This window comes from Bubalus kerabau, chromosome 3, assembly GCF_029407905.1.
Source record: "Bubalus kerabau isolate K-KA32 ecotype Philippines breed swamp buffalo chromosome 3, PCC_UOA_SB_1v2, whole genome shotgun sequence".
NCBI lineage: Eukaryota > Metazoa > Chordata > Mammalia > Artiodactyla > Bovidae > Bubalus > Bubalus kerabau.
Genome location: NC_073626.1, coordinates 21,139,229 through 21,165,018, shown reverse-complemented (window position 1 = coordinate 21,165,018; position 25,790 = coordinate 21,139,229). Strand labels below are relative to the sequence as shown.

Sequence of the window (25,790 nt, the reverse complement as noted above, 5' to 3'; positions counted from 1 at the left end):
GATTATTTTTCTCCTAAAATAGACTATGAAACCATCTACACTTTCTACATTTCCACACTTGAGTCTTAACTAGATCAGCAAAAGATGAAACAAGGTTTTTCAAATGCTATGTGAAAAAACTCTATTGATACAAACACAGCAGGAAAGAAGCAGTTTTGTCAGCTGTCTCTTTATGAGCTGGAAAGAGCCATCAACGGCCAAACCTGAAACTTTGAACAACAAATAATATAGTTTGAGATAATGATGCAAACTAAGTATAAAATATGTATTCATGAGTCCGTACTGTTATAAATCAGTGATTAAATAAGTAAATCAATGAATACAAGAGAAGGGATGTGTTTTTCCTACTGATGCATTCCAACTAAGGTAAGAAACTATTCCCCACCCAGCCACCAGGAGATGGAGCTTTAACCTCTCCCTTCTGGAATATGGGCCACCCTGACTGACTAGCTTCTAAATATCCAGGAAGAAGTAGGAAAACAAAGGAAGAAACTTCACCAGGGAGGAAAATCGGCAAACACTACCTTAAAAAAAAAAAAAAAGGGAAGGATGTTAGATATATTCCAATATCTCTGTCTCTTTTTCTAATCGTGTTTCCCTCTCTGCCAATACCTCCTAACCTATCCAGCCTAGGCCCCCTCCTCTTCCTGAGTAGCTCTCTTTGATAGTCACCAATCCCTCCTATAATTTAGATTTTCACCTAAACTGTCTTGAAGATTTTTCTTCTCCCACCTAGTCTGGAAGTGAAGAGTGGAAGCTTTCCAAATGAGTCGCCCCTGATCTAGGCACTTGTGCGGAAATGAGTGTGTAGGTATGGGGAATCCTCAGAAATACCTCATGAGAAAAAAACCCTAGCTTCTGGCCAGGCTCTCTCCATTCTTGTCTCTGGATCCCCGCCTGTAAGTCGGGGAATCTTCAGGGATTCCTACCCATGGGAACCGACTCAGCCTCTCCTCTGACCCTAGGCTGGCGGATGCGGCCTCTGCCCGCCTCACACTCTCCCGCCTCTTCAACGTCTCCCACCAGCCCCTGGATCTGCTTCGGAGGTTCCTATGCTGGCTCCTTGGCTGCCTGGGCCCGGCTAAAGGTCCTGGGATCCCTCTGGGTGGACTGGGGGAAAGGAACTTGGACTGCGAGGTCCATAACTCAGATAATAGGAAAACCTCCTTCCAGACCCTCCTCCCTCCATCCCCCATCCCAGTCTGCCTTCATAAGAGTTCAGTGTGTAGAATATCACACAACGAGTGAGTGACACAGGGGCGGGCAGATATGGGATCCCAGTCCTTCAGCCCCCAGGCTGATAACTTGTTCTCCCTCAGTTTCCCCATCTCTTTTTTGCCTCCATCGCCTCTTCCGCTCCGGTGCGGGCCTTACTGGATTTCTCCAAGTATAATGACGTAAGGATGGCGGGCGGTGGGCCCGGGGGGAGAAGGCCTCAGTGGTGCGAATCACCTGATATTCTTCCGCGACCGGACTTTAGGTGGTGTCTAGAAGCCTAATGAATACTGCGATTGGCGGATCCCTGGAGGTATGAGTTGGGGGCCCAGTCGGAGGGGGATAGGGAAAGAGAAAAGGCCTTGAGGATGGGGGCCAGAGAAAACGGCTGAAGCTTGCAAGGTGTTGGGGTCTCAGAGACTTGGGAGCCCCGAGAGGTGGGTGAATTTGGGAAGAAGGCGAGAGCTGAAGATGGGTCTGGGAACGAAGAAGGGAGAACCCAACAGGGGCGGGGCTGATACGGGGGCGGGGTGCGGACCGCCCGGCGGAGGAGCCGGAAGAGGGCGGGGCCTCGAGCAAAAGCGACTTTCAACTGCCTCCTGTATGAGTCTGAAGGTGGAAAAGTGGGGAGCCCAGGGAAGATGAGGGTCACGGAAAGGGAAAGGCTGAACCCAGGGCCCAAGTCTTCACCAACGCTGCCTCTCGCTCTCCGCAGTGCCGGGCGGCAGCGTCCGCAGCCTTGCGAAGGTGGAGCGGCGGCTGCGCTCTAGACGGGGGCGGAGGGGGCTCCGGCAGCGCTGAGCGTGGAGCTGGGAGCGTGCGGGTCCCTGGAGCGCGCTGAGGACCAGGCCGAGCCTCTGGGGGGCGCTGCAGGCACTCGTGGGAGGTGCGGTGCAGTACGATGGGCAAGCTGGAGCGCCCCTGAGTGTGCGACAGCTCTGCAGACTCCTCCTCGGGGATCGGGGCAACTGCAAGGGCAGCGGCCCTGCACCCTACCGCGGGCTTCGTCGGGCAGTGCAGGTGAGAACCCCAAGCACCGCCAAGAATGAGCAGAGCAAGGTTTCCTGCTCCACCTCCGCTGTGTGAACTTGGGCAAGCGTAAACCCTTCTGCACCTTAGTTTCCTCGTCTGTAAAATGGGTATTACATCTCAAAAGGACCTCGGAGGTGAAATGAGGTAGGAGCAGTATGCCCTAGGGAACAGGGAGCCCGGAGCACAGTAGGCAGATGTTAGCGACTGTGCTTACTATTTTGCCTACATTGTTCTGTCCTCTTTCTGGGGCCTGCAAGAGAGTCTGGCACACAGCAACCTCTCAAATAGTATTTGTAGAATGAAGGAAAAACATTAGTCCAGGGGACACAGTTGTCCTCGGGACACAGTTCTCCTAGAGACCGGGGCTCCTAGCCTCAGACTCCCTCGGACTCCCAGCCTGTACAATCCAGCTATCACTTTTCCATCGATGTCTGCACCAAATGCTGTGCGGTGTGTTTCACATATATTATCTCATTGAATTCTTAAAATAGTTCTAGGAAGTAAACACTACTATTGTCCCCACACACAACTGAGGAAACTCAGACCTAAGATATTCTCACTTGCCCAAGATCAACTTTACAGGTGAGAAGTTCCTAGTCATCTAGCACCTTAATTTCTAACCCATAGGGACCTAGGTCCCCAGCAACTCTGACCAGTGACCCCAGGAAAACTCAGAAACTCACTCTTCTGACTTCTGACTTTGGCCCATAGGGACCATTGGCTCCAGGCCCTGCCCTGGCTTGATGGCCCGGGGGTGGACCGGGGTGGGGGGGGGCCGGGGTGGGCAAGGAATGTATGTCTGCATATACGTATGTGTATTGTCCTTTAGGTTGTCACACACAGCCTGGGTCAGAGGTGTTTAAGCATTCCTCGAGCAGAGACAGTGGCACAGCTGAGGGTCACAGAACTCCAAGTGTCCAGCGTGGGTGACCGGCAGTGGTTGTACCAAACTTGTACCGAGTTCGGCTTCTGTGAGTGACTGGCCAAACTCTCACCTCCAAAATATACGGTCTCTGCTGTGTCCAGACAAGCCATCTCAAGGTGGTCCAGGCTCATTATGCTCCTTCTGAGACACCTCCAACCTCACTCCAGACATTTTTATATCAAGCTCTGATCATTCTAGGCCATCAGTGTCTTGGGCTGAGTGCGTCTCTGAGAGGACCCTGAACTCACTGAAGGGAGGGTCTGGAACTGTCTCAGTCATCACTGGGGAGAGCTCTGTACATGATTATTAAAGAGGTAGGGGGCTGGCTATATACTCCACATTGATGAATCCCTCTCTCCACAGACGTCACCTGTGAGGTCCCCGGGTGCCCTTTCTCCCAGCTCCCAGCTCTGCCCTCCGAGCTTGAGCTATGTGAACAGGTGTTTGGGCTTTCAACCTCATCTGTAGCTCAGGCTGTGGCCCAGACCAACTCCTATTATGGTGGCCAGACCCCAGGAGCCACCCAAGTGCTATTTATTAATGGTGAGTGTGCCGTCAGAACTTGACTCCTTAGCGTCTACCTGGCTGTGGCTCAACACACCATCCTCTCCTTTCTTTCCAGGGGATACAGACCCCTGGCATGTGCTAAGTGTGACACAGCCTTTGGGACCCTCCGAGCCAGCCCTTCTCATCCCTAGTGCTTCTCATTGCTTGGACATGGCACCTGAGAGACCCTCAGATTCCCCGAGCCTCCGCCTTGCGCGACGGGTAAGAGAGAAAAAGCTCTCAGTGATTTGCATTATCATTTGCATGCTAATTAGCATGTTCCTGCTCTCTACTAGTGCTGGAGTCTGAACTGTCCAAATTCTCCCCACCTCTCTCCAGAAAATCTCCCAGCAGCTGCAGACCTGGCTTGGGCTGGCAAAGAAGAGCCAAGTTAGGGGTGCTGTCTGAATCCTACACCCTCACCAACTCCAGAAGGGCTACTTCAGTCCTGGATGTATCCATTTATTCGACAAGAAAAGGCAACTTGTTCTGAAAGAGGAAATTCCCAGGAATTCATATTTAGCAACTGTCCTGCATAAAACCATCCTATGTCTGCAAAATCCTCACTCCTGACTAAAAGTGCTTTGTTACAAAGAGTTATATAAATTAAGTGATTATTCTCAATGTTCTGTCATTTTTGTTCAGTCACAAAGCCGTGTCCGACTCTTTGGGACCCTGTGAACTGTAGCCTGCCAGGCTCCTCTGTTCATGGAATTCTCCAGACAAGAATACTGAAGTGGGTTGCCATTCCCTTCTCCACAACTCAATGTGAATATTATTTTAAATGTCAAATAAACACGGCTCTTTACGCTCATCTCCTCCCCCTGAAAATCAGCTTCAGGCTCAAATTCTGTTCAAGTACTGGGCTGGGTGCCTTGCTGCCTGTCTGTCTCTGGACTTCAGACCCTGACCTGTCTCTGCTTCTCACTGTTGCTCTCACTGGACCCCCCTCCCACAGTCTCCTCCTGCCTGAACTCTCTCTGGCTCTAACTGTCTCTCAATCTGCTCCTGTTTCTCTGAATATCTTCATTTCTGTCTCTCTCTGTGTCTTAGTCTGGTTCTCTTTCTTGCTCTTCGTCTCTGTCTCGGCCCTTGTTGCTCATTCAGTATCTCTCTACTTTCCTCCCCTCTTGCTTGCTCTGTCCTTACTTATCTCCATTGCTCTATTTCTGTCTCTCATTTTTGGTCTCTGCGTCCCTTTAGTCCCTGTGTTTCTCACTCTCTCTCGGCCCCTATTCCTCTGTCTTCAGACTTTCCCTGTCCTTTGCTATCTTCTCAATCTTGCTTTCTCCGTGAGGCTCAGTTTCTGTCTCTTAGGCTCTTCCTCATTGTCTCTACTGCTCTTCTTGTCACTTCATCCTTGTCTTTCTCTGTCTTTCTTTTAGTTTTCCTTCTTTTTCACTCACCAACCTTTTCCCGTAATCAAATGTCTCTCTTGGGCAAGTCCAGCTTCCAATCCAAGGGGTTTAGGGTTCTGATCAAGCCTTCCTGCTGAGCACACCTCCAAGCTCTGAGAGATTGGACCCAGTCTCACGGGGGCCCACATTAAAGTAACCTTTGATCTCCCAGTTCAAAAAAGAAGGGGTGAGTTATATTGCATGAACAATATCATGTTCACAGGTGGGTTCAACCCTCACCAGGACCAGGAGTTAGCCAGTCAAGTGGCCCGAGTGCCTCTGGGAAGCTGGGAAGTGGAGGGAAAGTAAAGACGAGTGGGGTGAGGGGAGGGATGGGCAGGAGTGTGGAAATACAGGCATAAGGCCCATTCTGTGAGGGGTTGTTCCCTGCCTTTCTTGACTCCAAACCCTGAGGAGTAACACTGTTCTCTCTTCTGAGGATCAGTCCTAGCGCAGATCACAGGTGCTGCTGCTGCTGCTGCTGCTAAGTCGCTTCAGTCGTGTCCGACTCTGTGCGACCCCATAGACGGCAGCCCACCAGGCTCCCCCGTCCCTGGGATTCTCCAGGCAAGAGCCCTGGAGTGGGTTGCCATTTCCTTCTCCAATGCATGAAAGTGAAAAGTGAAAGGGAAGTCGCTCAGTCGTGTCCGACTCACCGGTGCTACCCTGTAACAAACGCTGCTCTTGAACCACAGCCCCTCATGTTGAGGTCTAGCCTCAGTGATTCCCATCATCATTTAACGTGTGCACCATGGTCTGACAGTCTTGGGTGCTCGATTCCTGCCGAGAGATGAAAAAAGGAGGTCTACCCTCCAATCTTCACTTCCTCTTGATTTTCCTCCTACTTTGCTGGATACTTATTTGCAAACGTCTCCATTTATTACTTAATGGCTTTGGGGTTGGTCCTGGGCTACCTCGTCTCCTCAAGTAGTCTCAGAGCCTCCCTATCAATGTGGCTGTGGTGCCAGGCCTAGCTCTCAGGCAGGTTTGCCACAGTTTTGATTACCTCAGTCCTCAGGAAACAGAGTTCATTCACGCCAAATACTAAGAATTCCTCTTTGTTTTCCCCTAATTCCACGATGGGGGAGAGGAAGAAGGCGATTTCTTCTTTCTTTGAGTATTAGTTTGTGGTCGTTTGTTCACTGTGTTCCTTTTCCAGCTCCCGGAAAAGCCGTATTGATTGCTTTTCTTTTAATAGCATAAACACGATCTCACACTCGTGTGTCTGGCCGGTTAGCTCAGTTGGTTAGAGCGTGGTGCTAATAACGCCAAGGTCGCGGGTTCGATCCCCGTACGGGCCAGGCTGTGTGAAGACCACCATTTTATTACACTTACACACAGAAGGTGACGGTTCATCCCTTTTAGGTTCACCGCTTATATCCCAGTTCATGTCTGGGACACGAAACTCTCGCGGAGAACTTTAACTGGAATCGTACATCTTTCGTCCTGTTTGACTCGCATCTGCAGGACGAAAGGATAGCAGTCCGTGACCCAGCAAGACACAGAGCGTCGCTTTGGCACATTTTGATCCACGGGGTAACTGATTCCAGCAAAGAAACTGACCTTACTGGATTATTTTCCTCCTAAAATAGACTATGAAACCATCTACACTTTCTACATTTCCACACTTGAGTCTTAACTAGATCAGCAAAAGATGAAACAAGGTTTTTCAAATGCTATGTGAAAAAACTCTATTGATACAAACACAGCAGGAAAGAAGCAGTTTTGTCAGCTGTCTCTTTATGAGCTGGAAAGAGCCATCAATGGCCAAACCTGCAACTTTGAACAACAAATAATATAGTTTGAGATAATGATGCAAACTAAGTATAAAATATGTATTCATGAGTCCGTACTGTTATAAATCAGTGATTAAATAAATAAATCAATGAATACAGGAGAAGGGATGTATTTTTCTTACTGATGCATTCCAACTAAGGTAAGAAACTATTCCCCACCCAGCCACCAGGAGATGGAGCTTTAACCTCTCCCTTCTGGAATATGGGCCATCCTGACCGACTAGCTTCTAAATATCCAGGAAGAAGTAGGAAAACATAGGAAGAAACTTCACCAGGGAGAAAAATGGCAAACACTCCCTTAAAAGTGATCAAGGTTGGCATCACTAATGGTAAGCTATCCTCCTACCAAGTCACATCTGATAGGAAGTGATGGGACAAGTACTTCATCTCTGTGGTCTCGTCCAGAAACCTGTAGCCCCAGGCCTTCGTGTGAAAACTATCAGACAAACCTAGACTGGAAGATAGTCATAAAAATACCGGATAAAAATAATTCATCCGCACCAAGAAACAATCACAGACCAGAGGAGGCTGAATGCAATGTGGGATCCCGTGGGTTGGGGGAGGGGGGGGACATTAGTGTAAGAACAGATGTGACACACACAAATACATGAGTTTAGTTATTATTGAAGTATCAATGTTGGTTTCTTGGCTTTAATAAAGGTACCGTGGTAACCCAAGAAGCTAATTAAAGGAAACTCTGAAATGGGTACAAAGAAACTCTATTGTTTTTGCAACTTTTCTAAATATACTCCAAAACAAAAATTTGTGTTTCAAAATTCGCATAGGAAATGTGTCTGTTTCCCACCACTTAAATCAGAGTTGAGACAAATGCCTGGTGGGCAGTAGGTCCATGACAGGCAGTTCGTAAAAGCTGAAGGAATGTGATTGATGTCTTCTTTGGGGAAGGACATGCAGAGATATTTACATGGTGACCTGTGCAAGATGGTACATGCTGCAGATTATTCTCCCAGAGTCCCATTCCCACACTGAAATGCAAACCAGACCAATGACATTCGTCTTCAGCCTGTAAAAGACATCTGAAATGGAGCTATACGGTGTATGTTGAACTTGAAGTTTGGTGAGTTTCTCTCACAAAGTTTCAAATAACACCTGAAATGTTTTCTTTCCTAGCTTGGCCGGAAAATGTTTCCATTTGTGTCAATAAACATCTTAACCACTGCTCTTTGTGACATCTTGCCCATTATAAAGGGCAAGACCGTCTTGCCCTGTGTTCCCATGACACAATCCAAGATTTTCAGACAGAACAATGGCCAGTTCACTCTTCTTCCATGGGGTCGTCACAGAGATCATACTTTGCCCAGGCAATATTACTCACCCCTTCTTTTCTGAACTGGGAGATCAAAGGTTACTTTAATGTTGGGTGGGTTTGTTTTCTTGTGTGTGTGTGTGTGTGTTTTTCTTATTTGTGCGTGTGCGCTCAAGTGCCTTTGATGTGCTTAACAGCAGGTGGTTCCTAACTTAACTTAGTCTTCCCATTAATTCACAAAATACTTGATAAAGTACAATAGGAGAGGTGAATCACATTGGGCAGAAAAATTGTGATCCTATAGCAGTATGTGAATGCAATGAAGGAGTTCTTCAAATAGAAATAAATGGAAAATGTGGCCTACCTTTACAGAAGTACTCGAGAAGCTACAGTTGTTGGGGAAAAAAAAACAAAACACACACAAAACAGAAGTCTGTTATTGCAAGAGATACTGGCAGCTTCCTGACACTATTCACTAGCACCTGTGGAAGCAGTATTGTTTATGCGGCCTAGATATAGAACACTTGTAGCAGTCTTATAGATTGAGGCTAGAAATCATCTACACTACCTGCCAGCACTCTTCAAAGAATTTGAGTAAATAAAAATAATAAATAGAGGTTTTACATTTTCTCAAAGTCACGAGTATAATGACAGATTTGGAACAAAGAATCAATGGAGTCTGACATCAGAGTTTGAGCTCTAAAGCGTCATCGCATACTGCCTCATGCTCAGAGGAGAGGACTAGTCTCTGATAATTATGCATGAAGTGTCTATTTTAGGAACTCAGACAAGTCAAGAACTTGATGACATTTTTAATGTAAGACATGTCTACCAAAGTTTTAATTGTCTGTATTTCTGTGTCAAACATCATTCTTGCATGTTTACATTTGCTGAATTCTTACCTTCCTTTTCCCTTTTGCATGCCTTTACCGCCCACGTTGCTCTGAAATAAATATGAACAGGCACACTCCTCTCTTGTAAGATACTGCTCTTTGACAGTGAGCGTAGCAAAAGATGTGGTGAAGTCCTTTCAAGCGCTCCATTTCATGTTATGTTTCAAGACTGATAAGCACCATCGTTTTCCTTTTACAGATTCGAAAGGGAGAAGTATTAATATCTCCCATGCTGCTGCTAAGTCATTTCTGTCGTGTCCGACTCGGTGCGACCCCACAGACGGCAGCCCACCAGGCTCCGCCGTCACTGGGACTCTCCAGGCAAGAACACTGGCCTGGAGTGGGTTGCCGTTTCCTTCTCCAATGCATGAAAGTGAAAAGTATCTCCCATAGGAAGGTGCAAAAGTCAAACGATTTGGCTATCGATTTCAAGGGTTCAGAGGTTCAGAAGGTTTTTCTTGTCTTGGCTCAGCACGTAAACTTCTGTGCATATTTCAGACAAGAGAGGGTAAAAGACTTGATAGAAATTTTGAGAAATAGTCCTGAGATTGTAGTGTTGATCTAAAGTTCTTGAGAAATGCCTTGGTGAGCCAGGAAAGCGAAAACTCCTTCAAATAATGTGAGGAACCAAGAGTCAACTGCAGCTGGCTCCGTGGCTTAGTTGGTGAAAGCGCCTGTCTAGTAAACAGGAGATCCTGGGTTCAAATCCCAGCGGGGCCTCAGGCAAGACTGTTTTAAATAGAGCAAAACAAGTTTAAAAAGTGAAATTTGTTTACCTCCCATCAAGCCCGGGAGTACTTCGGAGTACTAGGAATGCTCTCCCGATAGCCATAAAAAGGCGGTTCTCAGACATCTTGAGATGAGAATTAGAACTGCCTCTTGGTGTTTCCTTTGCATTTTAGATCAGGTCTCAGAAGTTGCCAGTTTGGTTTTGTGTGATCTCTTCGATTATGTCTGCCTCCTAGAACTTTTACCACAGTGGAGTCATTTGTTTTTCTTCATGGAATCATTGAATTGTCATGTCCCCCTTCAGAGCCAGCCCCTCCCCAGCCAACTCCCACCACCCCGATTTGGCACCAACTTTAGTAGTGCCTTACAGTCGGGCTTCTCAAAATTTTATGGGCATATGAATGACCTGGTGTGATCCATGATAATGAGGGTTTTAAATGACGGCGTCTGCAACAGGGGCCTGAAAGTCAGCATTTCTACAATCTCAGACTCTACACTCCTGTTCCATGGACGATACTTCATGAAGCAAGGCCAGAGGCTTACTGGTCTAGTTCAGTGGGTGTGTTTTCAAGTTCTGCACTTTCATATGTTGCAGCTGTCTTCCTGAATCACTAGGTAATCCAGCATTGTTTTTACTCATTTATCCTTAGTGAATGACATGAAATCAAAAGAAATAAAAGAAGAGGAAAGACATTCTAATATAAATTACGGTAGTGTAAATCAAGTTGTGTTGTAACCGTTTCCTCTTTTCGATGTGAAATGGACTCTTGACGATACTGGAAATTTTGGAAGGAGAAGAACTGAGGTTATATCTAAAAGAGGATAAAAAATAGTCAACGACAAAATACACAAAATTATATTTTTTCTTTTTTTTTTTTTTAAGGTGCGGGCAAACTGACTTTTAAAAGCATACTTTGTTTATGAACTTCAACTGTTTAAAAAGTACATTTTGATCTGAAAAGCCTTTGTGCGTTCAGGAGTCACGTACCTCAAAGGGCCCTTTGAGCTGCCTGCATACTTTTTCAGGACATCTGGTAGGGTCAGGATTGGGTACATTGTGGGGCTACTCCTTACTGGCTTAAAAATAAACTTCTAATCAAATTATGGGAAACTAAATCCCAAACTTGCTGATTGGGAAATATTGTCTCTCGACTCTGTTTCCTGCAACGTTGTGACCAATCCTAGTTTTAGTTTTGCTGAGAGCAGGAGCTCTCAGCGCTGCTATTTGTGAAAGATGCCGATGCAGAGCTGATGCAGAGAAATCAGGAATTTCTCACATGGGATTTAATGCAAGACTACAATTTCGCTGCTGAGCACCTTCCTGGTCCTCGAGGGAAGTACTGGGAAGAGGGAAAATACAATGAGGAAGGTCAGGTGAAATGAAGAGAAAAACAAAGGAGAGGCAAGGTGGGCATCTGTTGAACAGATTCAGATCGCTCGAAGCACAGTCGTTCCAGGGCAGTGTGAGTGACGCTGGATAATAAGTTGACTGATGCCTCCCACCTCGACTTATTCCGGCGCAAAATCCAGTCCCATGAATTCCCAAACACTGCTGCTCCTTTTGGCACTCCTTTCTGAGAGTCAAGAGGACACAGGCCATCCCAACCCCGCTCGGCAGTCTCCTGCAAGGCGAGTTTGGCCCTCTCGGAAGTTCGGTGGTCTTCAGGACTCTGTGCGTTGTGTTCTGGCTCCGACGATGAGGAAGAGAGGTGGAAATCAAAGGCACAGGACACTATCGGGTTGTTGCTCGTAATCAAATGCCCTTGGAACCTGAGGACACCCTGCCTGATGTTTGGGAAGGTGTTTGGACTCTGCTCCCTCCTAGCTCAGGCGGTAAAGAATCTGCCTGCAATGCGGGAGACCCGGCTTTGATCTCTGGGTCGGGAACATCCCCACTCCAGTGGGTTGTTTCCAGATGTCCAGCCTGGAGAATCCCATGGGCAGAGGAGCCTGGCAGACTACAGTCCATGGGGTGGCAAGAGTCGGACACGACTTAGCGACTAAACCACCCCCACCACTGAGTTAGGTTTGGTGGGGAGCCTGGTAGGCTGCCGTCTATGGGGTCGCACAGAGTCGGACACGACTGAAGCGACTTAGCAGCAGCAGTAGCAGTATGAGCCATAGAGTTTCGATATTATTCTTTTAGCAAAAGTTTTTGAAACGATGGAAAGCAAGGCACCGCGAGTGAAAACGTTCTGCAAGAGAAATATTCAAAATTACTAGATTGGGGGCGTGACGGGGGGCGGGGGGAGTGGGGAGCAACCAAGGAACCGAGTATGCCGTTTTATGGGACTTGTAAGGCACCCGATGGGCGTGGCGTTTCCGTGGTGTAGCGGTTAGCACGTTCGCCTTACACGCGAAAGGTCCCCGGTTCGAAACCGGGCGGAAACAGCCCAAGCCGCTGGCTTTTGCTGTCTTATAGACAAGTGCAAAGATTTCCTTGGGATTTTGCTGCCCTCTCCAAGGTTCCCGATTCTAACGTATCCTCAGAGCACCCGTGCTCTCACCTACGGCCTTTTAAAATGCTTACTGTAGTTTAACATTTCTTGACGTTCCTCTGACTCCAGCAGCTTTACAATGTGTCAACTATAATGTTCTCTCCTAGTGCAATTTTGAGGAAAAAGGGGTCGGATTTTGTGAGGTACGGGGGTAGCTTAGTGCTTATTATGTCCTGGACGCTTAGTGCGCCTTCTGTCCTGTCTAACATGTAGTCGCTCATCTCAAATGCATGGAAGTATTTCGCTACATTTTCTTCACCAAGCTTTATTGTTTTCGCTTTCACTGTTAGCCTATGGGCAAATGATTTGAAATGCAAGCAACTGGCCCGAAGCAACTGAGGTAGGCCTACAGCAGTACAAGTGAATCAACGAAAGAATGCAATCAGTCAAACAAGAAGCTAAAACCAACAGACGGGAAAAAGGGGAGGTTTCCAGATGTCTTCCATCTCTGGCAATTTTTTTTTCCCCCTTACCAGAAATATTTTCAAAAACCTTCGACATAAAATCTGTGTGTGCAGAAGGTGGAAAAGAATGGCGGAGGGGATGGAAGCAATGAATCAGAAGTTTCCTGTCCCCAGAAACTACACGGAGATCTTGTGTCGGGTGGAGACGGTTGCTTAATCTCACTGTCCTTTCCTTTTTCTCCTAATTCCCCGGGTCCACGTGCGGATCCCCACCAGTACCCTCAGGGAATTATTCCGTAGTCCGCCTGGATCCGAATCTCTGCTCAAATGTTTCCACCACGCGGTCGACGCCGACTCGCCCCTTTTCCGGGAGCCCGGGTCATCTGCACGCGGATGACAGCACGCGGAAGGCAGCACGCGGTCATCTGCAGCCGGACCCAATTACCCACCCACCTAGGTTTGCCTGGGCGGACTGGTCACATTCTGCCACGGGTTGTCCTTCAGTCGCACAGACCCGTCGCTTCCCCGGGTTCAAAAGACAGTTCCATTTAGGCACAGAACAGTCCCGGTTGAGATCGGAACGGAGTGGAGGTGCGTTTGTCTACGTGTGTGTTTCGAGACAAGGCTGTGGGACAGACACACACGGAACGGGGCCTGGGGACCCTCGCAGGCAGGGTATCTAGGCCAGCAGCGGCTCTTCTCGGACGGTTCGGGGACTCGGCATCCAGATCAACAGGAAGCGACGGGCAGGCGGAGAAGGTCCGCGTCGCCCCCGGGAAACCAGAACTATTCCCGGAGTCAGGACCATGAACAGCGCACTCCGGATTTGCCGGGCCGTGTAAGGGATTTCTCACAAGTGAGAAAGGACAGGGGGAAATGTTTTAATGGTACATTGAGTCGGTGGCGCGTGTGTTTTAGGGACAGACTTTTTTTTTTTTTAAACACATAAAATACCGCACACGGTATTTCCGTTGTTGCTGCTGTTCAGTCGCTAAGTCGTGTCCCACTCTTTGGGACCCCACGGATTGCAGCACGCCAGGTTTCCCTGCCCTTCACGATCTCCCAGAGTTTGCTCAAATTCATGTCCGCTGTGTCGATGATGCCATCCAATCAGATCATCTTCTGTCTCCTTTCTCCTCCTGCCCTCAATTTTTCCCAACGTCAGGGTCTTTTCCAGTGAGTCAGCTCTTCACATCAGGTGGCCAAAACATTCGAGCTTCGGCTTCAGCACCGGTCCTTCCAATGAATATTCAAGGTTGATTTCCTTTATGATTGATTGGTTTGATCTCCTTGCAGTCCAAGGGACCCTCAAGAGGCTTCTCCAGCACCACAGTTCCAAAGCATCGACAGTTCCATGCTCAGCCCTCTTTATGGTCCAACTCTCTCATCCCTAAAAGACTGCTGGAAACACCATAGCTTTGACCAGAGAGAGGGATCTTCATTGGCAAAATGCTGTCTCTGCCTTTTAATCCGCTGTCTAGGTATCTCATAGCTTTTCTTCCAAGGAGCAAGTGTCTTTTAATTTTGTGGCTGCAGTCATCATCCACAGTGATTTTGGAGCCCAAGAAAATAAAACCTGTATTTCTACTAGATGATTCTGAAAGAAATGGTCACATGTTGAGGTATGGGAAAGTCATTCTGGCTTACATATGTTCGTGCCTAATGAAAGGCAAAAAAAAAAAAAAAAAAGTCTGTTTTAAAGGTAAAGCTATGCCTTTCTCCCTGAGAGGTGAACACTAGTAGTATTTCCCAGGTGCCTGGGCCAGACTGATCTGATGTGAACTGGCTGATCTGCTTTTCTTTTTTTTTCTTTGGAAACCTTTAAGGAATGTGCCATTTCACTTTTGATGTTTTTTTGTTCTGACAAGGAATCAGTTCAGTTCACTTGCTCAGTCGAGTCCAACTTTTTGCCACCCCATGAACCGCAGCGCACCAGGCTTCCCTGTCCATCACCAACTCCTGGAGCTTGCCCAAAATCATGCCCATCGAGTCAGTGATGCCATCCAACCACCTCATCCTCTGTCATCCCCTTCGCCTCCTGCCTTCAATCTTACCCAGCATCAGGTTCTTTTCCAATGAGTCAGTTCTTCACATCAGGTGGCCAAAATATTGGCGCTTCAGCTTCAGCATCAGTCCTTCCAATGAATGTTCAGGACTGATTTCCGTTAGGATAGACTGGTTGGAACTTCCTGCAGTCCAAGGGACTCTCTCTCTCAAGAATCTTCTCCAACATCACAGTTCCAAAGCATCAGTTGTTTGGTGCCCAGCTTTCTTTATAGTCCACCTCTCACATCCATACATGACTACTGGAAAAACCATAGCTTTGACTAGACGGGCCTTTGTCAGCAAAGTAATGTCTCTGCTTTAAAATATGCTGTCTACGCTGGTCATAGCTTTTCTTCCAAGGAGCAGGCATCTTTTAATTCCATGGCTGCAGTCAGCAATCCATCTGCAGTGATTTTGGAGACCCCCCACAACAGTGAGAGTGAGCCCCCTCTCACTGTTTCCATTGTTTCCCATCTATTTGCCATGAAGTGATGGGACCAGATGCCATGATCTTCGTTTTCTGAATGTTGAGGTTTAAGCCATCTTTTTCACTCTCCTCTTTCACTTTCATCAAGAGGCTCTTTAGTTCTTTGCTTTCTGCCATAAGGGTGGTGTCATCTGCGTATTTGTGGTTATTGATATTTCCCCCGGCAATCTTGATTCCAGCTTGTGCTTCATCCAGCCCAGCACTTTGCATGATGTACTCTGCGTAGACCTTAAATAAGCAGGGTGACAATATACAGCCTCGACGTACTCTTTTCCCGATTTGGAACCACTCTGCTGTTCCATGTCCGGTTCTAACTGTTGCTTCTTGACCTGCATACAGTTTCTCAGGAGGCAGGTCAGGTGGTCTGGTATTCCCATCTCTTTCAGAATTTTCCACAGTTTCTTGTGATCCACACAGTCCAAGGCTTTGGTGTAGTCGATAAAGCAGAAGTAGATGTTTTTCTAGAATTCTCCTGCTTTTTCAGTGATCCAACAGATGTTGACAATTTGATCTCTGGTTCCTCTGCCTTTTCTAAATCCAGCTTCAACATCTGGAAGTTCACAGCTCACGTCCTGTTGAAGCCTGGCTTGGAGAATTTTGAGCATTACATTGCTAGCATGTGAGATGAGTGCAATTGTGTGGTAGTTTGAATATTCTTTGGCACTGCCTTTCTTTGGGACTGGAATGAAAACTGACCTTTTCCAGTCCTGGGGCCTCTGCTGAGATTTCCACATTTGCTGTCCGATTGGGTGCAGCACTTTCACAGCATCACCTTTTAGGATTTGAAATAGCTCAACTGGAATTCCATTACCTCCACTAGCTTTGTTCATAGTGGTGCTTCCTAAGCCCCACTTGACTTCCCATTCCAGGATGTCTGGTTCTAGGTGAATGATCACACCATCGTGGTTATCTGGCTCATGAAGATATTTTTTTGTATAGTTCTTCTGTGTATTCTTGCCACCTCTTCTTAATATCTTCTGCTTCTGTTAGGTCCATACCATTCCTGTCCTTTATTGTGCCCATCTTTGCATGAAATGTTCCCTTGGTATCTCTAACTTTCTTGAAGCGATCTCTAGTCTTTCCCATGCTATTGTTTTCCTCTATTTCTTTGCATTGATCACTGAGGAAGGCTTTCTTATCTCTCCTAGCTATTCTTTGGAGCTCTGCATTCAAATGGGTATATCTTTCTTTTTCTCCTTTGCCTTTCACTTCTCTTCTTTTCTCAGCTATTTGTAAGGCCTCCTCAGACAACCATTCTGCCTTTTTGCATTTCTTTTTCTTGGGGATGGTCTCGATCACTGCCTCCTGTCCAGTGTCACCAACCTCTGTCCACAGTTCTTCAGGCACTCTGTCTATCAGATTCTAATCCCTTGAATCTATTTGTCACTTCCATTGTATAATCGTAAGGGATTTGATTTAGGTCATACCTGAATGGCCTAGTGCTTTTCCCTACTTTCTTCAATTTAAGTCTGAAAATTGCAATAAGGAGCTCATGATCTGAGCCACAGTCAGCTCCCGAACTTGTTTTTGCTGACTGTATAGAACTTCTCCATCTTTGGCTGCAAAGACTATCAGATCAGATCAGATCACATCAGATCAGTCGCCCAGTCCTGTCCGACTCTTTGCGACCCCATGAATCGCAGCACGCCAGGCCTCCCTGTCCATCACCAACTCCCGGAGTTCACTGAGACTCACGTCCATCGAGTCAGCGATGCCATCCAGCCATCTCATCCTCTGTCGTCCCCTTCTCCTCCTGCCCCCAATCCCTCCCAGCATCAGAGTCCTTTCCAATGAGTCAATTCTTCGCATGAGGTGGCCAAAGTACTGGAGTTTCAGCTTTAGCATCATTCCTTCCAAAGAAATCCCAGGGCTGATCTCCTTCAGAATGGACTGGTTGGATCTCCTTGCAGTCCAAGGGACTCTCAAGAGTCTTCTCCAACACCACAGTTCAAAAGCATCAATTCTTTGGCGCTCAGCCTTCTTCACAGTCCAACTCTCACATTCATACATGACCACTGGAAAAACCATAGCCTTGACTAGACGAACCTTTGTTGGCAAAGTAATGTCTCCGCTTTTGAATATGCTATCTAGGTTGGTCATACCTTTCCTTCCAAGGAGTAAGCGTCTTTTAATTTCATGGCTGCAATCACCATCTGTAGTGATTTTGGAGCCCAGAAAAATAAAGTCTGACACTGTTTCCACTGTTTGCCCATCTATTTCCCATGAAGTGATGGGACCGGATGCCATGATCTTCGTTTTCTGAATGTTGAGCTTTAAGCCAACTTTTTCACTCTCCACTTTCACTTTCATCAAGAGGCTTTTGAGTTCCTCTTCACTTTCTGCCATAAGGGTGGTGTCATCTGCATATCTGAGGTTCTTGATATTTCTCCCGGCAATCTTGATTCCAGCTTGTGTTTCTTCCAGTCCAGCGTTTCTCATGATGTACTCTGCATAGAAGTTAAATAAGCAGGGTGACAATATACAGCCTTGACGTACTCCTTTTCCTATTTGGAACCAGTCTGTTGTTCCATGTCCAGTTCTAACTGTTGCTTCCTGACCTGCATACAGGTTTCTCAAGAGGCAGATCAGGTGGTCTGGTATTCCCATCTCATTCAGAATTTTCCACAGTTGATTGTGATCCACACAGTCAAAGGCTTTGGCATAGTCAATAAAGCAGAAATAGATGTTTTCCTGAAACTCTCTTGCTTTTTCCATGATCCAGCGGATGTTGGCAATTTGATCTCTGGTTCCTCTGCCTTTCCTAAAACCAGCTTGAACATCAGGAAGTTCACGGTTCACGTATTGCTGAAGCCTGGCTTGGAGAATTTTGAGCATTACTTTACTAGCGTGTGAGATGAGTGCAATTGTGCGGTGGTTTGAGCAATCTTTGGCATTGCCTTTCTTTGGGATTGGAATGTAAACTGACCTTTTCCAGTCCTGTGGCCACTGCTGAGTTTTCCAAATTTGCTGGCATATTGAGTGCAGCACTTCCACAGCATCATCTTTCAGGATTTGGAATAGCTCAACTGGAATTCCATCACCTCCACTAGCTTTGTTCGTAGTGATGCTTTCTAAGGCCCACTTGACTTTGCATTCCAGGATGTCTGGCTCTAGGTCGGTGATCACACCATCGTGATTATCTGGGTCGTGAAGATCTTTTTTGTACAGTTCTTCTGTGTATTCTTGCCATCTCTTCTTCATATCGTCTGCTTCTGTTAGGTCCATACCATTTCTGTCCTTTATCGAGCTCATCTTTGCATGAAATGTTCCTTTGGCATCTCTGATTTTCTTGAAGAGATCCCTAGTCTTTCCCATTCTGTTGTTTTCCTCTATTTCTTTGCATTGATCGCTGAAGAAGGCTTTCTTATCTCTTCTTGCTATTCTTTGGAACTCTGCATTCAGATGTTTATATCCTTCCTTTTCTCCTTTGCTTCTCGCTTCTCTTCTTTTCACAGCTATTTGTAAGGCCTCCCCAGACAGCCATTTTGCTTTTTTACATTTCCTTTCTATGGGAATGGTCTTGATCCCTGTCTCCTGTACACTGTCACGAACCTCATTCCATAGTTCATCAGGCACTCTATCTATCAGATCTAGGCCCTTAAATCTATTTCTCACTTCCACTGTATAATCGTAAGGGATTTGATTTAGGTCATACCTGAATGGCCTAGTGCTTTTCCCTACTTTCTTCAATTTAAGTCTGAAAATTGCAATAAGGAGTTCATGGTCTGAGCCACAGTCAGCTCCTGGGCTTGTTTTTGCTGACGGTATAGAGCTTCTCCATCTTTGGCTGCAAAGAATATAATCAATCTGATTTCGGTGTTGACCATCTGGTGATGTCCATGTATAGAGTCTTCTCTTGTGTTGTTGGAAGAGGGTGTTTGTTATGACCAGTGCATTTTCTTGGCAAAACTCTATCAGTCTTTGCCCTGCTTCATTCCGTATTCCAAGGCCAAATTTGCCTGTTACTCCAGGTGTTTCTTGACTTCCTCCTTTTGCATTCCAGTCCCCTATAATGAAAAGGACATCTTTTTTGGGTGTTAGTTCTAAAAGGTCTTGTAGGTCTTCATAGAACCGTTCAACTTCAGCTTCTTCAGCGTTACTGGTTGGGGCATAGACTTGGATTACTGTGATATTGAATGGTTTGCCTTGGAAACAAACAGAGATCATTCTGTCGTTTTTGAGATTGCATCCAAGTACAGCATTTCGGACTCTTTTGTTGACCATGATGGTCAGTCCATTTCTTCTGAGGGATTCCTGCCCGCAGTAGTAGATATAATGGTCATCTGAGTTAAATTCACCCATTCCACTCCATTTCAGTTTGCTGATTCCTAGAATGTCGACATCAACCTATATAAATATATATAATCAGTCTATATAAATAGACACGGTATAAAACTGCTGAAAACCGTGTTTCTCCGGAGCCGTTCTTCAGAATTAGTGAGAGACACTCACACGGGGCTATCGTCCTTAGTTTGGCTTGATTCACGCTTTTTCTTCTGTTCCGGGTATAGACTGCTTGTTGATTATTTCCCTTGACACCTGAGTACAGACTGCAAAACGGGGGCTCCCGCGTTCAGGGAAGTGATACCTCGATGTCTGGACTCCCATTGCCTCTGCGCTGGTGGAGCTCAGCACCCGGGGGTGGCAGATCCCTGAAATTCCCACTGAGGGAGTCGGGCGGGTTGGCCGGGCTGTCCTACCGGGACCACCGCTGTTGCCCGCTGCGGTCTAAAGGGGGCTGCGTGGTTTGATTGCCTGGGAGTTTTCTCCAATATTTGGGAGAATTTTAGCTGACTTTTACTCAGATTAGATCAGACTAGATCTCAGATTCTGTGAACTTTGAGAGGACAAATGGATGAAAGGCAGGAAGCGGTGTTTCTGAAAGGGTCGCCTGCCACCTGAACATCTGAGACCTATTTTATGACATGACCCTTAAGCTTATGGCCTCAAATCCTCTCCATGGCCCCTCCTATGTCTCCAGCTTCATTTCACACTTCACTGCCCCCCTTCTCTCCCCACCACCCTGTCCTCTTATTTCCCAGAGATTTGTGAATATATTATTTGTTCCACCTCTGTTCCTAGTTACGATCGCCTCAACCTCGAAACTTCCCCTCCATCATCACTCCTTCAGATAAAACTTCCCCAAAGCTTTCTGCATAAATCTGCACACTTCTGTTAGCTTCTGTACACCTGGTCTTTTATTGCAAAGGCCAGTTAGGCAACAGATGGCAATGCTGGGGTGAGAAAGCGTTGCATTGTGGATTCCAAGTTTGTGCCATCAAGAGCATTACTATGCCCTGTCTCTCTCAACATCCAAAATCCTTCTCTCAAGGCAGTTGTATATTTTGACGTGTTCCTTATGCCCAACTTGAAAACAAAAAGAAACATATAACCACGGTGTCTAAAGAGAGCATGTCTGTCTGTTTAAATTTTATGTGGTATTAAATCATTTCCTGAATTCCAGCAGTCTCTGCCTAATGTGGTTTCTGCACCTTTGAGTATACCTTTCCTGCCTTCTTGCCTCTTTTTGCCTTTACCATTGACTTCTGCATGCTTTTATCCGATGCATGATTTATCATAGAATTTGGCCACGATTCTCCCTCTTAGGGAGTATTAACTACTCTTAACAGTAAGAGGAGAAGAATGTGATTCTTAGGGCCAAATGCACTTCCAAACCAAATAAGGGTACTTTATTTTAAAAGCACTTAGTTAAAGAGAATACAGGGCAGTCAGTAACCATCCGCAGACGCATCATCAGGGCCCCAAAGAAGTATAGAATAGATGAGGGAGGTGGAAGCACGCCAGATTAACAGATAGCAGAAATTAACCAAGGGCACTCCCAGCAGAAAACTTGCTTTCAAGGAGTGACTTCTTTCTATCATGTATGGAAAGTCCTAAGGGTTAAATTTGCTTGTAATCCAAAATGTAGACATGGAAAACAACGTTGTAGTACGTACACTAACCCTAAATGAAGAGAATCGGTGGGAGTCATCAGTTTCGGGGTTATTTCTATCTTCATAGCAGAACCAGCGACTTCGGAGGCCTCATTGAAATAGACATGCTTAAGCCGTCTCGTCGCAGGGGGCCAGTGGCGCAATGGATAACGCGTCTGACTACGGATCAGAAGATTCTAGGTTCGACTCCTGGCTGGCTCGAAACCTTTTGCACAACTCATCTTCCTGCCCTTGAACCACGCCCCAACTCTCCAAGCTTTGGCGGCTCACAAGCGCTACGAAAAGCTCCCTCAACCTTGCTTCTTGTTACCCCGTGGGGCCATCCTACGTCTTGTGGGAGTCCGAAGGACCCTTCAAGTGATTGCGATCACTGGAACATCCACAATCAAGCATTTTCTGGTTTCGATCTCCCACAGCAAATACGGAGGGGGAAAGGACCACATAGGGACACCTGTACTGAGTTTCATATCAAACAGGCTTTAAGAAAAAAGAAGAGGAGGACGAAGAACAAGAAAGAGATCGAACGTAGGAAGGAAGAAGGCTCGGCAAGTGTCTTCGCCACTTATTCCCACTGGATTACCCTTCACCACGCCCTCCCCTCTTCCTAATAGAAAGAAGAGTGGCTTTGACTGAGGAGACGTTAAATCCAAGAAAGCCCAGGGTGTTGGGCACCGGCTATCGGAGCTGGCCCTGCACCCCGACTTCCAGAAGAGCGCTGGTAGGACAGTTTCAAGAGGGAGGAGTAACACGCTATTTTTTTTTTTTTTTTTAAAGCAACCCAAGTTACATACAACTCCAGGGTTCAAACAGGTAACACCTTGAGCGGTAAGGAGCAAAAGTCCCCTTGGCCCGTACGGGGATCGAACCCGCGACCTTGGCGTTATTAGCACCACGCTCTAACCAACTGAGCTAACCGGCCATGACAAGCCTTGCTCTACAGCAATGACAAGCCTTGCTCTACAACTTAAGACCTCTATTTGCCGCGGTTACACTTCTTTTTCGTGGTCCTCGGAGAGCTGTTCCACGCGTAACCCAACAAACATCTGCTGTGACCTCTGCGCACAAAGCCAAACTCGGACAGCAACCCTTTGGACCAAAGGGCGCCAAGCGAGGGAGCAGGAGACGAGCCTCACGTCCACTCCCTCTTGGTCTTTCAGTTAGCGGTGTTTTGTTGTTGTCTGTCTGTCTTGTCTGTTTGTTTGTTTGTTTGTTTCAAGCGGAAGACCAAAGAATCTGGGACTGATCACCGACTTTTGACATTTCAGGATTCAGGATGTTTCCGGTTTGCCGTTCGCTGCCCTCGTAGTCCACGGCTCGGAGATTTCGTTAGCTCAGCTTGCCCCGGAGAAACAAACTGACTTTGGAAGTTACTGATGATATCTGCAACAGCAGTGTTCGTGCCTTGAGGATGGTACCGACCACAGCAATTCTAGTCTGACTCTGGTTGATTTGTGCTCAACTGGCACAGAACTGAGGTCAGAGGGGACAAGTAAGGACTGCCTGGCAGATCAGTGGGCGTTTGCCCCTCTCCGCCCCTCGGTTTCTATCAGCCAAACACTGCCCGTCACAGAATGGGCAGCTGCTAGAGTTCAAGGGCACCGAATCGCGCTTACTTTTCAACCAGGATCGTTGAATCATCTTCAGTCATTGCAATCTTTTTCTGGCACTCAAGAGATGGTGATCACAGAACTTCCTAAGGTCACACAAGCCCACATAAGACAAAATCGAGCAGTTTTCCGACATCTACTGTACCCGGACGCTGCCTAAAACGTCTGCTCTGCCTTTGGCAAGGAATTCTTCGCTTAGAGGTAGTATTTGCTTAGTGTGACTCATTGACTGTAGCATTGTTGGTCGTGATAGGAGGGCGCACTAACGTCGACCATTTCCTGAAAGAGAAAACCGATTCGGTGTGGCCAGCCTGGGCTAGCCGGGAATCTCCTTTCTCGCTTGGACACCATCAGCCGGGGAGGAAAAACATGATCAAGGAGCGGAGAAAGCAAGTTTCCGTAGTGTAGTGGTTATCACGTTCGCCTCACACGCGAAAGGTCCCCGGTTCGAAACCGGGCGGGAACAGCGTCTCTCTTCGGAGTTTGCATTTTGAACCAACCGTTCTCCGGAACCTCTCAGGAACTCGGTAGATGAGGAGGCTTCCGAACTCCCACCGAGTCTCACCCGTAAACCTGGGGGAACTACCGACGATCCGACCCATCGGAACAGTCTTCAGGCACCGTATTCCATCTCGTACGGCAGAGCCTGCACTCAGCCCAGCTTAAGGCGCTTTCTGCGAGCCTTTTACACAAATAGCAAATTCTTCTATGGATTCCCCGGGCCGTAGGCCGCAGCTTCCTCCGAAAACCTTCGGTTTCCTCGTTCACGTCAAGGAATACGACCGAAAACCAATTGTGCCTTCTTTTCCTTTGGTTTTCTTCTCCGAGAAAGCGTCTCATTCTTTTGACTGAGGATGGAAGGCAACGACAATGACGAAACTCTCTTAAGAGAAGCAACAGTAAGGGTCAGTTGGAACTTGACATTTTGGAGGGGGAGGCGGGGGCCGTAAGAGGAAAGGAAGAAGGGAAGAGGACTCGCGCTGTCAGGGGCCGGTTAGCTCAGTTGGTTAGAGCGTGGTGCTAATAACGCCAAGGTCGCGGGTTCGATCCCCGTACGGGCCACTGTTCTCTTTGGTCACCTCCTCCAGGAGGCTGCCAACTGTTTTCCGAGGAAACTTGCCTCCTAACCTACACAGCCCTGAGAATAGTGCGTAGAGTCCCCTTGCGGTTGTGCCTGTCCCGTCGGGACGCCAGGCTCATCAGTCCTCCACCCTCTCCTGGAGGATGCTGTCTAACCACATCGTCCTCTGCCGACGCCTTCTCCTTTTGCCTTCCATCTTTCCCAGGATCAGGGTCTTTTCCAGTGAGCTGGCTCTTCGTATCGGGTGGCCAAAGTGTTGGAGCTCCAGCTTCAGCGACCGTCCTTCCAATGAATACTCGGGGTGGGTTTCCTTTAGGATTGACTGCTTTGATCTCCTTGCAGTCCAAGGGACTCTCAAGAGTCTTCTCCAGCACCACACTTCGAAAGCATGAATTCTTTCGCGCTCAGCCTTCTTTATGGTCCAGCTCTCACATCCGTACATGACTACCGGAAAAACCATAGCTTTGACTGTACGGACCTTTGTCGGCAAAGTTACGTCTCCGCCGTCTAGGTTGGTCATAGCTTTTCTTCCAAGGAGCAAGCGTCTTTTAATCTCGTGGCTGCAGTCACCGTCCGCATTGATTTTGGAGTTTTCCCCTTCTGTTTGCCATGAAGGGATGGGACCGGATGCCATGATCTTAGTTTTCTGAATGTTGAGGTTTAAGCCAGCTTTTTCACTCTCCTCTTTCACCTTCATCAAGAGGCTCTTCAGTTCCTCTTCGCCTTCTGCCATCAGAGTGGTATCATCTGCGTATCTGAGGTTGTTGATAGTTCTCCTGGCAATCTTGATTCCAGCTCGTGATTCATCCAGCCCGGCCTTTCACATGATGTACCCTGCATAGAAATTTAATAAGCAGGGTGCCAATATACATACAGCTTTGTCCTATGCCTTTCCCAATTTTGAACCAGTCCGTTGTTCCACGTCCAGTTCTAACTGTTGCTTCTTGACCCATATACGGGTTTCCCAGGAGACAGGTAAGGAGACAGTTAGAGTCCTCTAACTGTGTTCCAAACCCGCCACCCTCACATGCCTTTTATCCACTCGTTACCCAGTTCAGCTCTCCACTTACCACAAGCCCAACATTTTTCCAGGCAGGCAGGGTTCTCTTTCCTCCGGGACCAATAGATGAGGACAGAGAGCTGGTCAGGGTCAGAGGGTGGCCTAACAGGAAAAATTTGGTGGGAGGTGGGGGCGAGGGCAGTGGAAAAGTTTCCTGGCAACCTTTTGTCAAAAGCGTATTCGATTTTAAATTGTCTTTCCAAAGTAGTTGCTCAATCAACGCCCTTTCTCAAATCCTCAAGAGATACAAAGTAAGGAGGCATTCTTAAAAGGTTGTTCTTTCCATGTCTCTGAAGACCCTTTAAGGTGAACTGACAGCCGAGATTGCCTTGTGAGGAGAGACGGCGCAAGGTGGTGGGCTGACTCGGGATGCTTCCTCTCCCTACATGTCTGCAGCACTTTGACCACTTTGAACAAGAAACACAAGACCGCAAGATTGACTTTTTTTTTTTTTTTTTTTTTTTGAGGCCAGGAATCAAATCTGGACTCTTGTCATCAGTTGACAGCCGTGCGTCTCCCATGATTGCTTCTGACTTCAAAGGACAATTGAGTGTCACAGCCACTTCTCTGATCACTGTGGGGATTCTTTCCCCAGCCTTGTATAGTTTCCCTACCTGTGTGCGCTGACCAGTGTTAAGGTCCACGTGGAGAGCTTCCGGGAGTTTCCTCTTCTCCCGGCTCTGTCCTTTCCGGTGCTCTGTCCTGCCGTCTCCAGCTGTCTTGGTCTCCTGGACTTTATCCGCCCCGACACTTCAACTCAGAGAATTCACCAGCCTCTGCCTGCACTGGGCCTTGGAAACTCTCTCAAGGCAGTAAAAACTCGGGTGCAATCCTAGACCTCACGTCAGTTCCC

At 47.2% G+C, this 25,790-nt stretch overlaps 7 non-coding genes and 1 pseudogene across 7 annotated transcripts; 7 read left to right on the top strand and 1 right to left on the bottom strand.

Annotated features, from left to right (window-relative positions):
- Positions 1-1,190: 1,190 nt before the first annotated feature.
- LOC129645557 (thymus-specific serine protease-like) lies at positions 1,191-5,091 on the top strand (annotated as a pseudogene).
- Positions 5,092-6,342: 1,251 nt separating this feature from the next.
- Positions 6,343-6,416, top strand: TRNAI-AAU (transfer RNA isoleucine (anticodon AAU)). Its single transcript has one exon. It is a non-coding gene; the product is annotated as a tRNA-Ile (tRNA).
- Positions 6,417-9,717: 3,301 nt separating this feature from the next.
- TRNAT-AGU (transfer RNA threonine (anticodon AGU)) lies at positions 9,718-9,791 on the top strand. The gene has a single exon. It is a non-coding gene; the product is annotated as a tRNA-Thr (tRNA).
- Positions 9,792-12,118: 2,327 nt separating this feature from the next.
- Positions 12,119-12,191, top strand: TRNAV-UAC (transfer RNA valine (anticodon UAC)). The gene has a single exon. It is a non-coding gene; the product is annotated as a tRNA-Val (tRNA).
- A 9,126-nt stretch (positions 12,192-21,317) lies between these two features.
- TRNAR-ACG (transfer RNA arginine (anticodon ACG)) lies at positions 21,318-21,390 on the top strand. The gene has a single exon. It is a non-coding gene; the product is annotated as a tRNA-Arg (tRNA).
- Positions 21,391-22,034: 644 nt separating this feature from the next.
- TRNAI-AAU (transfer RNA isoleucine (anticodon AAU)) lies at positions 22,035-22,108 on the bottom strand. Its single transcript has one exon. It is a non-coding gene; the product is annotated as a tRNA-Ile (tRNA).
- A 1,081-nt stretch (positions 22,109-23,189) lies between these two features.
- On the top strand, positions 23,190-23,262 carry TRNAV-CAC (transfer RNA valine (anticodon CAC)). Its single transcript has one exon. It is a non-coding gene; the product is annotated as a tRNA-Val (tRNA).
- A 522-nt stretch (positions 23,263-23,784) lies between these two features.
- On the top strand, positions 23,785-23,858 carry TRNAI-AAU (transfer RNA isoleucine (anticodon AAU)). Its single transcript has one exon. It is a non-coding gene; the product is annotated as a tRNA-Ile (tRNA).
- Positions 23,859-25,790: the final 1,932 nt, after the last annotated feature.